The 14064-nt window shown below is 38.3% G+C and overlaps 1 protein-coding gene across 12 annotated transcripts in view; it reads left to right on the forward strand.

Annotated features, from left to right (window-relative positions):
• Nucleotides 1–14064, forward strand: part of TENM3 (teneurin transmembrane protein 3) — a 2746241-nt gene that overhangs the window by 257444 nt on the left and 2474733 nt on the right. The gene's annotated exons all lie outside the window — the stretch shown is intronic.

The raw sequence follows: 14064 nt of genomic DNA on the forward strand, positions 1-14064 counted from the left end.
TTCACTCTCCTCTTTCAGTTTCATAAAGAGGCTCTTTAGTTCTTCTTTACTTTCTGCCATAAGGGTGGTGTCATCTGCATATCTGAGGTTATTGATATTTCTCTCAGTAATCCTGAGTCCAGCTTGTGCTTCATCCAGCCCTGCGTTTCTCATGATGTTCTCTGCATATATTAAATAAGCAGGGTGACAATATACAGCCTTGACGTACTCCTTTTCCTATTTGGAACCAGTCTGTTGTTCCATGTCCAGTTCTGACTGTTGCTTCTTGACCTGCGTACAGATTTCTCAAGAGGCAGGTCAGGTGGTTGGTATTCCATTTCTTTAAGAATTTTCCACGGTTTGTTGTGATCCACACAGTCACAGGTTTTGTCATTTTCAATAAAGCATAAGTAGATGTTTTTCTGGAACTCTCTTGCTTTTTCCATGATCCACCGGATGTTGGCAGTTTGATATCTGGTTCCTCTGCCTTTTCTAAAACCAGCTTGAACATCTGGAAGTTCACAGTTCATATTGTTTGAAGCCTGGCTTGGAGAATTTTGAGCATTACTTTAATAGCATGTGAGATGAGTGCAATTGTGCAGTAGTTTGAGCATTCTTTGGCATTGCCTTTCTTTGGGATTGGAATGAAAACTAACTTTTCCAGTCCTGTGGCCACTGCTGAGTTTTCCAAATTTGCTGGCATATTGAGTGCACCACTTTCACAGCATCATCTTTCAGGATTTGAAATAGCTGAACTGGAATTCCATTGCCTCCACTGTCTTTGTTTGTAGTGATATTTACTAAGGCCCACTTGACTTTGCATTCCAGGATGTCTGGCTCTAGGTAAGTGATCACACCATCATGATTATCTGGGTCATGAAAATCTTTTTTGTATAGTTCTTCTGTATGTAGTTGCCACCTCTTCTTAATCTCTTATGCTTCTATTAGGTCCATACCATTTCTGTCCTTTACTGTGCCCATCTTTGCATGAAATATTCCCTTGGTATCTCTAATTTTCTTGAAGAGATCTCTAGTCTTTCCCTTTCTATTGTTGTCCTCTATTTCTTTGCATTGATCACGGAGGAGATCTTTCTTATCTCTCCTTGCTATTCTTTGGAACTCTGCATTCAAATGAGTATATCTTTCCTTTTCTCCTTTGCTTTTTGCTTCTCTTCTTTTCACAGCTATTTGTTATGCCTCCTCAGATAATCATTTTGCTTTTTTGCATTTCTTTGTCTTGGGGATGGTCTTGATCCCTGTCCCTTGTAAAATGTCATGAACCTACATCCATAGCTCTTCAGGCACTCTATCAGATCTAATCCCTTAAATCTAGTTTTCACTTCCACTGTATAATCATGATAAATTTGATTTATCCCTGACTGATCCAGTGGTTTTCCATATTTTATTCAATTTGTCTGAGTTTGGCAAAAAGGAATTCATGACCTGAGCCCCACTCAGATCCCGGTCTTGTTTTGCTGACTGTGTGGAGATTCTCCATCTTTGGCTGCAAAGAATATAATCAATCTGGTTTAGGTAATGACCATCTGGTGATGCCCATGTGTAGAGTCTTCTCTTGTGTTGTTGGAAGAGGCTGTTTACTATGGCTAGTGTGTTCTCTTGGCAAAACTCTATTAGCCTTTGCCCTGCTTCATTCTCTACTCCAAGGCCAAATTTGCCTGTTACTCCAAGTGTTTCTTGACTTTCTTTTTTGCATTCCAGTCCCCTATAATAAAAAGGACATCTTTTTTGGTGTTAGTCCTAGAAAGTCTTGTAGGTCTTTATAGAACCGTTCAACTTCAGCTTCTTCAGCATTACTGATCAGGGCATAGACTTGGATTACCATAATATTGAATGTTTTGCCTTAGAAGTGAACAGAGATCATTCTGTCTTTTTGAGATTGCATCCTAGTACAGCATTTAGACTCTTTTGTTGACTGTGATGGCTACGCCATTTCTTCCAAGGGATTCTTGCCCACCTTAGTAGATATAATGGTCATCTGAGTTAAATTCACTCATTCCAGTCCATCTTAGTTTGCTGATTCCTAGAATGTCGATGTTCAATTTTGCCATCTCCTGTTGACTTCTTCCATTTTGCCTTGATTCATGGACCTAATATATTGCTCTTTACAGCATTGGATGTTGCTTCTATCACCATTCACATCCATAACTTGGTGTTGTTTTTGGTTTGGCTCCATCTCTTCATTCTTTCTGGAGTTATTTCTCCACTGATCTTCAGTCGCATATTGTAAGGATTAGCATAGTCCTTGCACAGGACTGGGAAATAGACTCTTGTAGGGCACAGACAGAACCCTGGAAGAAGGAGCCATTACCTTAAAGCCCTGAATTAGTGATCTCGTGCAGTATATTTTCTTAGGTGGCAAGGACATTTCTGTTTCTGTGATAATGAATCCTCTCAAACAAGGTCTTGACAGAGAGAGTTTAAGAGCATATCTCTTTTAATAGAGAAACGATAAAGATTTGATATCAAAACTACTGACAGATCTCTTTGCTTGAAGTGTTCAACATGAGTTGGCTGTTGAATTATGAAAGCTGTAAAGAGCAAGTGCTCCGAATGGAATTCCCAGCTGCTAGTTGAAATTGAAGAGGTTCTAATAAAACATTGATAATGTGTCCTCAATTCTCCTGACTGCTCTGGCCTGGACACCAGCAGCCAGGCAAAGCAAGAGGGTTCACTTTGAAAACTGGCTTTAAATTGCCTTTAGTATTTCACTTCCTGTTTCTTTGTCATATTTTGGACATTCTTGATTAGCTTCTTCTCTGGTAAGAATGGATTCTGTAGGAATTGTGACTTGATAGTGTCCAATAGGAAACCATCTGAAGATTCCAAAATCCCATTGAAAAGGAAAGAGAAAATGAGAGAAATAGAGAAAGATTATAGTCTGCTTAATCTTAAAATCAAGAGAGCCCCTTTAGCCTCGTTTGGAAAAGTTATGTCATGGTCAACACAAGGTATATCACAAAGCTGGACCAAGCAAAGGGGAAGTTTGAAAATAGAAGAGTCACCTTGCCCAAAAGCTTCTAATAGAGGCACCCTTTTCCTTGGTACATAAGATGCAGAGATAATAGGAGCGAGGGTGGGGCCTTCCAGGGAAAAGGCTGAACACAAGGGGGCTAAGCACTGTTGGAGTAAGAGAAATAGTTTCTTCTCACCACTTTATCTGATGGAGCCGGTCAGGAAGCCCTTGAGAGAGATTAGAGGTGGGTCAGGAAAGGAGCCCTTGTCACATATGAGGTCACACATCTGGAGCAATCCCAGGGCACTTGGCTGTTGGAGCAGAGTGAGCATGGGGTGATGGTGGACCTAGAGGAGACTGGATTCCAACCTGAGCCAACATGATTGGGTGTGACTGAGTGTATGTGCATGTGTATTGGAGGAGGGAGATAAGCCCTGACATTCAGCACTAAGTTTCCGCAAGAAGAGAGAGTGAGTTGTATAGGGGACGCCAGATCAGAGTGAGATTGAAAAATGACTCAGGAACAAGTTTTTACATCCAGCTTCTCACTTCGTTTATATTCACATCCATTCAACAAATATTTATTGAACGCCTGCTGTGTAAGGCATTGTTCTTGGCTCTGATATATAGTGGTATTAATACATAGACTGGGGAAAAAATGGGCTTCCCAGGTCACACAGCAGTAAGGAATCCTGCTGCCAATGCAGGAGATAGAAGAGACACAGGTTCAATCCTGGGTGGGGAAGATCCCCTGGAGAAGGGCATGGCCACCCACTTTAGTATTTTTGCCTGAAGAACCTCTGTGAGGTTCTCCTCACCAAGGAGAATACTGCTGGTAATGATGAAGAAAAGAAATATATGTGACTTTGAGCAGGAAGAAATTCCATACACTAGAAATTTGTTAATTTGCACATTGGCAAACTGCAAACACAGACTTCAATATGAAAATGAACCCTAGTGAACTTTTACATAGAAGTGCAAATTAGGGAAACGCTTTGAGTTCTGTCACATATGAGGGTGAAACATATGGCATTCTGCTCTCCACTGCAGAAAGGATAAGAAATATACATTTTTTTCTAACATAACTTATAAGCAACTAAGCATACCATAGCACATGTACTATTTCTAGTCCTACTTCTTTTATTTTTTCTTTTTAAGAAACAGATAGTATATTTTGGAGGGGGGCTGGTTATGTTCATCACTTTAAATACAGCTTTTATAATACAGTTTCTTGAGAGTAGGTGAATTTTAAAAGTATCTCAATATTCAGTTGTTTGGCAAATAAATGTATTTAAGAACCAACGATGCTTTTCCAGTGTTACAAAACATAGGTGACTCTTGACACTTTTGCCAGTTAGGGGAGATATTTCTGCTAAAATTGCACATTGGAAATGAGACAGATATGAAATCCGTATTTTTGATGACTACTTGATATCAGATGGAGAAAAAATTTAAGAAGAAATATTGCTTTTGTAAGAATTATTGCCCCTATAAAGAAGGCCAGGCAAATTCTTGTTTCATTAAATGGTTCCCTTTATATGCACTTATTTACATTTGTAATATTTGATTGCTTACTACATGCGTGTTTGAAGACATGTGTTCAATTCCTAATTTCAAATTATAATTGCTGTACATGTTTTAACATAGAAGTTCAGGATAATGTGAAAGTGTAATAGGGGGTCAGAAAAGAATTCCGTCAGGACTTTTGAAGAGAACACTAAATGATACACAGGAATTTGCTGAGCATAGTTGGGAAGAGAGGAGAGCAGGGAACTCTAGGCAGAGGGAACAGTGTGTATAAAACTCTCAGGCTTGGAGAAGCTGGCTCTTTTAAGGACACGAGAGAAGAACCCTTGGGCCATTGGACACATTCCCAGAATGTGTTCTGGGAATGGCCTGTCGAATGATGCAGGACTTCATAAACTGTGTTGAGAATTTTGGTCTTTATTTAGTGTAAAGAGAAGCCACTGAAGGACTTTTAGACATAGCAAAAGCAATAGACAAAGTTGGAAATACCTTAGGTTTATATGGTACAGTGTTAACATCATAAACAGCTGAAGCCCTAAAAACAGAAGGAGGGGCTTTTCTCAAGTTTACAATGGACGTTAGTGTTGAAGACAGATTTTCCCCAAATTTCTCAGAATGTTTTCAGTGGAGGCTTATAGCTACAAGTGAAGAGACCATGACATCTTTTCCTGCACAGATGAGTTGCATTGGGAGGAGGGTGAAAACAGCAGTCCATTTATGGAAAGATTGATAATGAGTGATGGTGATTATTGAATCAAAAGTGATGATAATATCAAAGAATGCTTTGTGTTAAAGTTCATGCATATTAGTATCTAAGGTCTCTCTGTCTTTTATTTTTTTTTAATTTTATTTTATTTTTAAACTTTACATAATTGTATTAGTTTTGCCAAATATCAAAATGAATCCGCCACAGGTATACCCGCGTTCCCCATCCTGAACCCACCTCCGTCCTCCCTCCCCTACCCTCCCTCTGGGTCGTCCCAGTGCACCAGCCCCAAGCATCCAGTACTGTGCATTGAACCTGGACTGGCGACTCATTTCATACATGATATTATACATGTTTCAATGCTATTCTCCCAAATCTCCCCACCCTCTCCCTCTCCCACAGAGTCCATAAGACTGATCTATACATTGGTGTCTCTTTTGCTGTCTCGTACACAGGGTTATTGTTACCATCTTTCTAAATTCCATATATATGTGTTAGTATACTGTATTGGTGTTTTTCTTTCTGGCTTACTTCACTCTGTATAAGGTCTCTCTGTCTTTTAAGCTTGACTGATGAAGAGAACAGAAAACAAAGCATGTAGATATTAATTCTCACGTATCTTCCCAAAGCAAATTTTGATTAATATCATTGTCAGATCGGTTGAAATACTTGGAAACTCACAAGACCTCCTTCCCAGTCTGTTGATCGTTGTGAGTCATCAGGATCATTGGCTTAACCCCTGTCTGCACTCTGCTCTGCAAGGCAGATGCCCTGGTCATCTTGGACCATGATGATACCTCTATGTAAAGCTATAGATTTGCTGAAAGCTGCAATAAGATTACACCTGGAAAGCACTTGGCATGGACCTGGTGTGTGTTAACTACACAATAAATGGTGGTCACTGTGATCTTGGATGATAATGGTTATTATCACAATCCATCATAAAAACGAAAACCTTCTCTGAGCTCCACACCCTCCCCCCTCTTCACAATAAAACTCCTAAAAAAAAAAAAAAAAAAACAAAACAGGTTGATGCAGGAGGAGAGCATTGACTGGAGTAATAGGGAAGACTTCTGTCCTCATCTTTTGAAATTAACCTGCACAATGTAATGGGGAAATGGGTTACTTTTACATTACGTTTATAATGAGTCAAGCAACCATGACCTTCAGCCCTGAGAGCTACTGCTTCAAGCAAACTTCAGGCCTCGTCTTTCCTAAAAAATTCACCTGTATCCTAAACCTCGAGTGAGTTTCTGCTCCGCTTTCATCCACATCTGAAGTTTGCACCCTGTTCTGCCCTTCTCCCTCCCATACAATTCTTCCCATATTGAGTGCTGTGTCCCCTTCTACTGAAAATGTCTCCTACCACCAAGGCCACTGACTTGTCCCCAGCCACTGACTTCTTGAAGAAATGTCCATTTGCTTTTCTAATCTAGATTATGCTACTAAATGGACATTCCACATGTGGGACATGTCTCTTTCCTAAATGTCAAACCTTATTTCCTCATGAGCAGGGATTGTGGCTGCTCCTTCTACTTCTTTGTATTCATACTCTGAATATCCACCTGAGACTTATTTTATTTTGAAGATTATCAATGTAAAGACTATGATTATCTTACACATATTTAACTGATGGATGATCAAGTCCCTTCTGCTCCAGCATTCTCACCTGAAAAATGGTGGACAGTGAAGGTTACTCTGAAATCTGGTAAATGCAAGACACTGCTTATTTCTGCATCTTGTCATTCAATACCCATGTAACTTCCATACAGACGAGAAAGTAAATGAAGCAAAAGTGTTTGTATTTACATATCATCCAGCCTTGTGAAGAGAAAACTATTCTTATAAACCCCTCAAAGAGAATTTTTCACACTTTTCATATCAAAAGTGCATGAAGTCAGTAAAGTCACAAGTAAACACAGAGCTTGTTCTTTTGAGAACAGCATCTTGGGGTTTAGTCTACCAAATCATACTACATATGCAAATGCTGCTTGAATGCAATTTAGCTGCATGCTAAGCAGCATAGAAATCTCAAGGGTCAAAGAACTGAGAATGTTTGCAGCATGAAAATCATAGAAGCAAATGTTTGATGTACAGATGTGTGTACCAAAATAGGTCATGGTTAGATGAATTCATTTATTTTATTCAATCCCTTATTTGGAATTGTTTGCTAGGATTTTTTTTTTTTTTAGTGTGTGTGATTTTGGTTTCAGTTCTACAATGAATTTAAAATGGTATTTCAGAGTCAATATTAGCCCCAAATATCGCATATGTTTACTATGTGGATGGTGGGGGATTTATAGCAGTCTCTAGGAACACAAGAATAAATTCAGTCTGGAAAAAAAAAAAAGGATTTGCTTTTGTTTTCTCTCTCTCTTCCTCTCTCTTTCTGATTAGGTAAGTTTCTCAGTTCTGAAGGACCTGTCCCCTGCCATAAGTTTCTCCGAAGTTATGTTTTTTCATTTTCTGGTTGAGGAACTTAGTTGTGTGTTTCTAGATTGTAGTTTAAATTCTGACTTGTGATATGTTGTTTTACTAAAGTGTTTCCCATTTGTAAAATGTAGCCAACTATATAACCATCACTGTTAGGCAAACATTTTGAAATTTAATATTAAATTCTTAAAAAATATAATGAATACAACAGACATAGTAAATAAGCATATTCTAAAAGGTTAATAGCCAGAAAGTCAGTGACACTAGAAGTTTCCAGTATGTTTAGTATTAACATAATTTATTATTTCATTTATTCATTCCCTAAGCATTTTTGAACCCTATTGGTCCAGTATTATGATGGGAAGAGAGATATGATCTTAACCCAGACAGACTTGGTCCTGGCTCTGGGAAAGGTGCCACCCTGAAACCCCAATTGAGTATTCAAGGATGAAAACAAAACAATCTAGAGCTAAAGGGACATAATCCAATATTCATAAAGAGAAAAAAAAATCACATATATGGAAACCTCTCCTCATTTAATTTACTAGCCCCATTATTAAACTGACTTCTGATCAAGCATTTCCCTAGAATTTCATGTTGATTGCAGCATTTGGAAAATTCAAGCTCTCCTGTGATTATATAGCTGACAAATATAATAAAAGACATTCCCTGGTCTCTTTTCCAACTGAGTACTGAATTACCAATATATTAGTATGTAGAGTCTAAATATGCCCTGAAATGGATCATAAGAATAATAAAAAATATTAACTCAAAACATTTTAAAGCAACAGAAATACTATTTAAGTGACCAAACTAATTATAGAATAATCTCATTCTTTCGAGGAACTGAATTGTATATAATGTATCACAGTAAAATTTTGAGCTAGTTTCATAAACTGACATTTTACGGTGAATTTTAAGTGCCCTTGACTATTCATATTTTTCTCGAGAAAGAATATATTCTACTAGAACTATTCACATTTGGCATAGGCTATATTTTTACTCATAACATATGTTCAGAATTTTCAGATTAAGAAAGCATAGGTGATCAAAGCAAATATCAATAAACATAAACCAGGTTAATCTGGGGTTTTTTTACTTTAAGCATATACTCATAAAATTAGCAAAAGTTTAAAAATGTTAGTAGATATTGGTTGATATTCATATATAGAATTATTAATTGGAGTTATTATACCTCTAACAGTTGTTCATACATGCTGTGAGATAATGTATGGATTAGAGGATACTCTAGACAAATACAATTTATACATACTTTATATATATTTTTTTCTATAAGTATGCTATATAGGTAATAATTTTAAGAAGTGTATGTTGGTTTGTGGTTTATTATTTCAATTGTTTCCTGTGATTATTTTGTTAAGTTGGTTTCTATGATATATAATTTACATCAGTAGAATTCACTCTTAGTTGTACAGTTTAATGAATTCTAACAAATGCAGGTGGTCATATAACCCCCACAGCAATCAATCAGTCAAACTGGTGAACCTCCTAGTGCCCTTTCACAGGGAGTCCTTCACTCTGGCCACACAGATGTGTATTCTGTCCATGTTATCTGGATATCTTCAAAATTACATGGTTGAAAGGAAAGTGAAAATGTTAGTCACTCGAGTCATGGCCAACTCTTTGCAACCCCATGGACTGTAGCCCACCAGGCTCCTCTGCCCATGGGATTTCCCAGGCAAGAATACTGGAGTGGGCTGCCATCTCCTTCTCCAGGGGATCTTCCTAACCTAGGGATAGAATCCAGGTCTCCTGAGTTTTAGACATAAGGTACATTTTTATTCATATTCATGAATTTTATTTCTAAGAGAAAATTGTATGTTCATAGATAGTTTATTAATTCTTATACAGTATTGCTTCTCTAGGAACTTAGAAAAAATACAACTAATATCTTTCGTTCAAATGTTTTTCTTTCCCACTTCACCTGACAGTTGATTTCTTCATGTGTTTTTATGTTGCCCTTTTTTGTTGACAAGCATGCATATTTGCTGATTTCTGCTTTGTTGGCATACTCTTTCAATATTGTTAATCCAATCAAACACAAACCTTTTTAACTTCTGGATATAAATACACTGAACTCTGTACTGAAACAGACTCTGGGCATCAGACACATAATGAAAAAATTCCAGCATTTTAACTACTTAATGTCATACACGTATTCTGTGGGGCAAACAGGTTGACTGACTTCTTACACATTTTTGGACAAACTTTTACAGAAACAAACGTTCTCTACAAATCTTTACCAGGCAGTTATAGCAATGGTATCCAATCTTTTAGCATCTGAGTCATTTTTTTTTTATGTACTCAAACTATGTGTGGCAAACTTAAACAGATTAATAGGAATAAAACAACCTTAAATAAATAAAACAATTTTTAACCCAAAATCCCTACAGCATGACAATATACAGGTACTTCTATATAACAACCTATAGTTATTAAAATGTTTGTTTGGTAGCTTTTCATCTCTGTGTAATGCTTGAGAAGAGATGTTTTACTTTTATTGCTAAGCAATACAGTTTTTGCCTTTTTCAGTGAACTGGTGGTCTTCAGTGATGCTGGTCTGCCCTTTTTATCCCCCACACCTCAGTGCTCCATGACTAGACAAGTATTATTAAACTGTATGTTCACCACTAACATATATGCCTTTTGCATAATTTTTATAATTTGCCGGTGGTCACCTAGCTGGTGCTGTAGGAAAACCATTCAACTGGCCGTAAACAAGAGTCAGACCTTTGCCTTTGGTAGTTTTCAGTTACTTAAGGTTATTGAATACCTACAAACAGCTTAAACAAGCAAAGATAATCTATTTAAAAGGAGAACAGTTGGTTCTAGTTAATTTTCTCAAGATTTTTTTTTTCATTTAAATCCATTATTAACTGAACATTTATTAAGATCAGGGATGTAACAGTGAAACAGCCCTCATTTGGGTTACATTTCAGTGTGGGGAAACAGAAAAGAAAAAGAAAAATAATGAGTCAATAAATAATGCAAAAAGGCAAAATGGTTGTCTGGGGAGGCCTTAAGTAGCTGAGAAAAGAATCTAAAGGCAAAAGAGAAAGGAAACGACATACCCATCTGAATGCAGAGTTCCAAAGAATAGCAAGGAGACATAAGAAAGCTTTCCTTTGTGATCAATGCAAAGAAATAGAGGAAAACAATAGAATGGGAACGACTAGAGATCTCTTCAAGAAAATTTAGAGATACCAACGGAACATTTGATGCAAAGATGGACACAATAAAGGACAGAAATGGTATGGACCTAATAGAAGCAGAAGATAGTAAGAAGAGGTGGCAAGAATACACAGAAGAGCTATACAAAAAAGATCTCCATAACCCAGATAAGCACAGTGGTGGAAATCACTCACCTAGACCCAGACATCCTGGAATGTGAAAAGTGGGCCTTAGGAAGTATCACTACGAACAAAGCTAATGGAGGTGATGGAATTCCAGTTCAGCTATTTCAAATCCTAAAAGATGATGCTGTTAAAGTGCTGCACTCAATATGCAATGGAAAACTTGGAAACTCAGCAGTGGCCAGAGGACTGGAAAATGTCAGTTTTCCTTCCAATCCCAAAGAAAGGCAATACCAAAGAATGTTCAAACTACCGCACAATTGCACTCATCTCACACACCAGCAAAGTAATGCCCAAAATTCTTCAAGCAATGCTTTAACATTATGAGAACTGTGAACTTTCATATGTTCAGCCAGATTTAGCAAAGGCAGAGGAACCAGAGATCATATTGCCAACATCCATTGGATCAACAAAAAAGCAAGAGAGTTCCAGAAAAACATCTATGTCTTCTTTATTGACAATGCCAAAGCCTTTGACTGTGTGGAGTACAAAAAACTGTGGAAAATGTTTCAAGAGACGGGAATGCCAGACTACCTGACCTTCCTCCTCAGAAATCTGAATGCAGGTCAAGAAGCAACAGTTAGAACTGGACATGGAACAACAGACTGGTTCCAAATAGGAAAAGGATTATGTCAAGGCTGTATATTGTCACCCTGCTTATTTAACTTATATGCAGAGTATTTCATGCAAAATGCCGGGCTGGATGAAGCACAAGCTGGAATCAAGATTGCTGGGAGAAGTATCAATAACCTCAGATATGCAGATGATACCACCCTTATGGCAGAAAGTGAAAAGAACTAAAGAGCCTCTTGAAGAAAGTGAAAGAGGAGAGTGAAAAAGTTGGCTTAAAACTCAACTTTCAGAAAACTAAGACCATGGCATCTGGTCCCATCACTTCATGACAAATAGATGGGGAAACAATGAAAACAGTGACAGACTTTATTTTTTTTTTGGCTCCAAAGTCAGATGGTGACTGCAGCCATGAAATTAAAATATGCTTGCTCCTTTGAAGAAAAGTTATGACCAGCTTAGACAGTATATTAAAAAGCAGAGACATTACTTTGCCAACAAAGGTCTGTCTAGTCAAACCTATGGTTTTTCCAGTAGTCATGTATGGATGTGAGACTTGGACTATAAAGAAAGCTGAGCACCAATGTATTGATGCTTTTGAACTGTGGTGTTGGAAAAGACTCTTGAGAGTCCCTTGGACTGCAAGGAGATCCAACCAGTCAATCCCAAAAGAAAAAATTCCTGAATATTCACTGGAAGGACTGATGCTGAAGCTGAAACTCCAGCGCCACCTGATGGGAAGAACTGACTTGTTGGAAAAGACCTTGATGTTGGGAAAGATTGAGGGCAGGAGGCGAAGGGGATGACAGAGGCTGAGATGGTTGGATGGCATCACTGACTCATGGACTCATGGCAAGGACTGGTTGGACGGACTCACCAACTCATGGCATCACTGAATTCATAGACATGAGTTTGGGTAAACTCCAGGAGTTGGTGATGGACAGGGAGGCCTGGTGTGCTGCGGTCCATGGGGTCGCAAAGAGTTGGACATGACTGAGCAACCGAAGTAAACTAAACTGAACTGATCACTGCCATTGCTGGACAGACATGGTAGAAAAACCTATGTCAGTATGGGATGATGAATGAACTGTGTGTGTGTGTGTGTGTGTGCACTTGTGTGTTAGAGAAAGAGAACCCAGACACTTTTTCTTGAATTTTCTTGTAAATATAGTAAAGAAATGAGCTGTAACCTGTTTAAAGACTGGCTATATCGGAGCATAATTTGAGCATATTTAGAATCATTCAGCGGAGAAGGAAATGGCACCCTACTCCAGTACGCTTGCCTGGAAAATTCCATGGATGGAGGAGCCTGGTGGGCTGCAGTCCGTGGGATCGCTAAGAGTCAGATAGGACTGAGCGACTTCACTTTCACTTTTCACTTTCATGCACTGGAGAAGGAAATGGCAACCCACTCCAGTGTTCTTGCCTGGAGAATCCCAGGGACAGGGGAGCCTGGTGGGCTGCCGTCTATGGGGTCGCACAGAGTCAGACACGACTGAAGTGACTTAGCAGTAGCAGAATCATTCAGTGCAGTGGGGGAGCTTAGTGAAGGAGGTAAGGCAGACGTGTTGAAGGAGGATGGTTCTCAGAATGGCTAGAAGGGACTTGGATTTGATTCTTATGGGAGTAAAGTAAGATGATATTAATATAATCAATAAAATAATTTTGCCTTAAAATATAGGTAGATTTTCTTTTGGCATTGAGAGTACGAATGGGGTTTTAAAATCTGGAGTGAGTGAATGAAGTCGCTCAGTCATGTTCGACTCTTTGCAACCCCATAGACTATAGCGTACCAGCTTCCTCGTCCATGGGATTTTCCAGGCAAGAATACTGGAGTGGGTTGCCATTTCCTTCTCCAAGGACTGCCAGTTAATTCCTGATAGATGTTTTAAATAGAGTGTTTATTTTATTGTAGAGGAAAGACAAAGGTTTGAAAGGAAACTTCATGGATTTGAAGTCCAGGTCTACCAGAAGTGTGCTATGTGGGCCTGGCCTTGCTTTCACTAAACTTCGTTTCATAGTTTAGTGATAGTACTTAAAAGTTAAGTGGCACATAGCAGAGACCGAACAGACTGAAGGTGTCCACCAGTTAGCATTGGATTTGTAGTTACACAGTCATATTTCCTGAGTTTAATACCTGCATTCACACATTTTCTTAATTAAAGTGGCTTGGTCATTTTGAAACATTAATAGAACCTTCAAAAAACTGCTGAATGCATAGAAGGAGTGACTTATGTACATGTTTCAGTTTCTTTCAGTGAAACAAACATTTCAGCTGTCCTATTTTCAAGTGAAACCTTTAGGTTGGTGCATCTGTCAAGTTTGTTAAATGACAATTTATAATAATGCGAAAAGGTCTCATATTCCATGCACCTAAAATTTATGACCATATTTAGTTGGCAGCTATGAAAAATCAGCAAAAGCCATAGCATTTTAATTAAGCACGTTTTTAAGTAAAGGCACTGCTCTGTGAAGCAAGAAAACAGATAAACCATTCGTGG

This window comes from Bos indicus x Bos taurus, chromosome 27, assembly GCF_003369695.1.
Source record: "Bos indicus x Bos taurus breed Angus x Brahman F1 hybrid chromosome 27, Bos_hybrid_MaternalHap_v2.0, whole genome shotgun sequence".
NCBI lineage: Eukaryota > Metazoa > Chordata > Mammalia > Artiodactyla > Bovidae > Bos > Bos indicus x Bos taurus.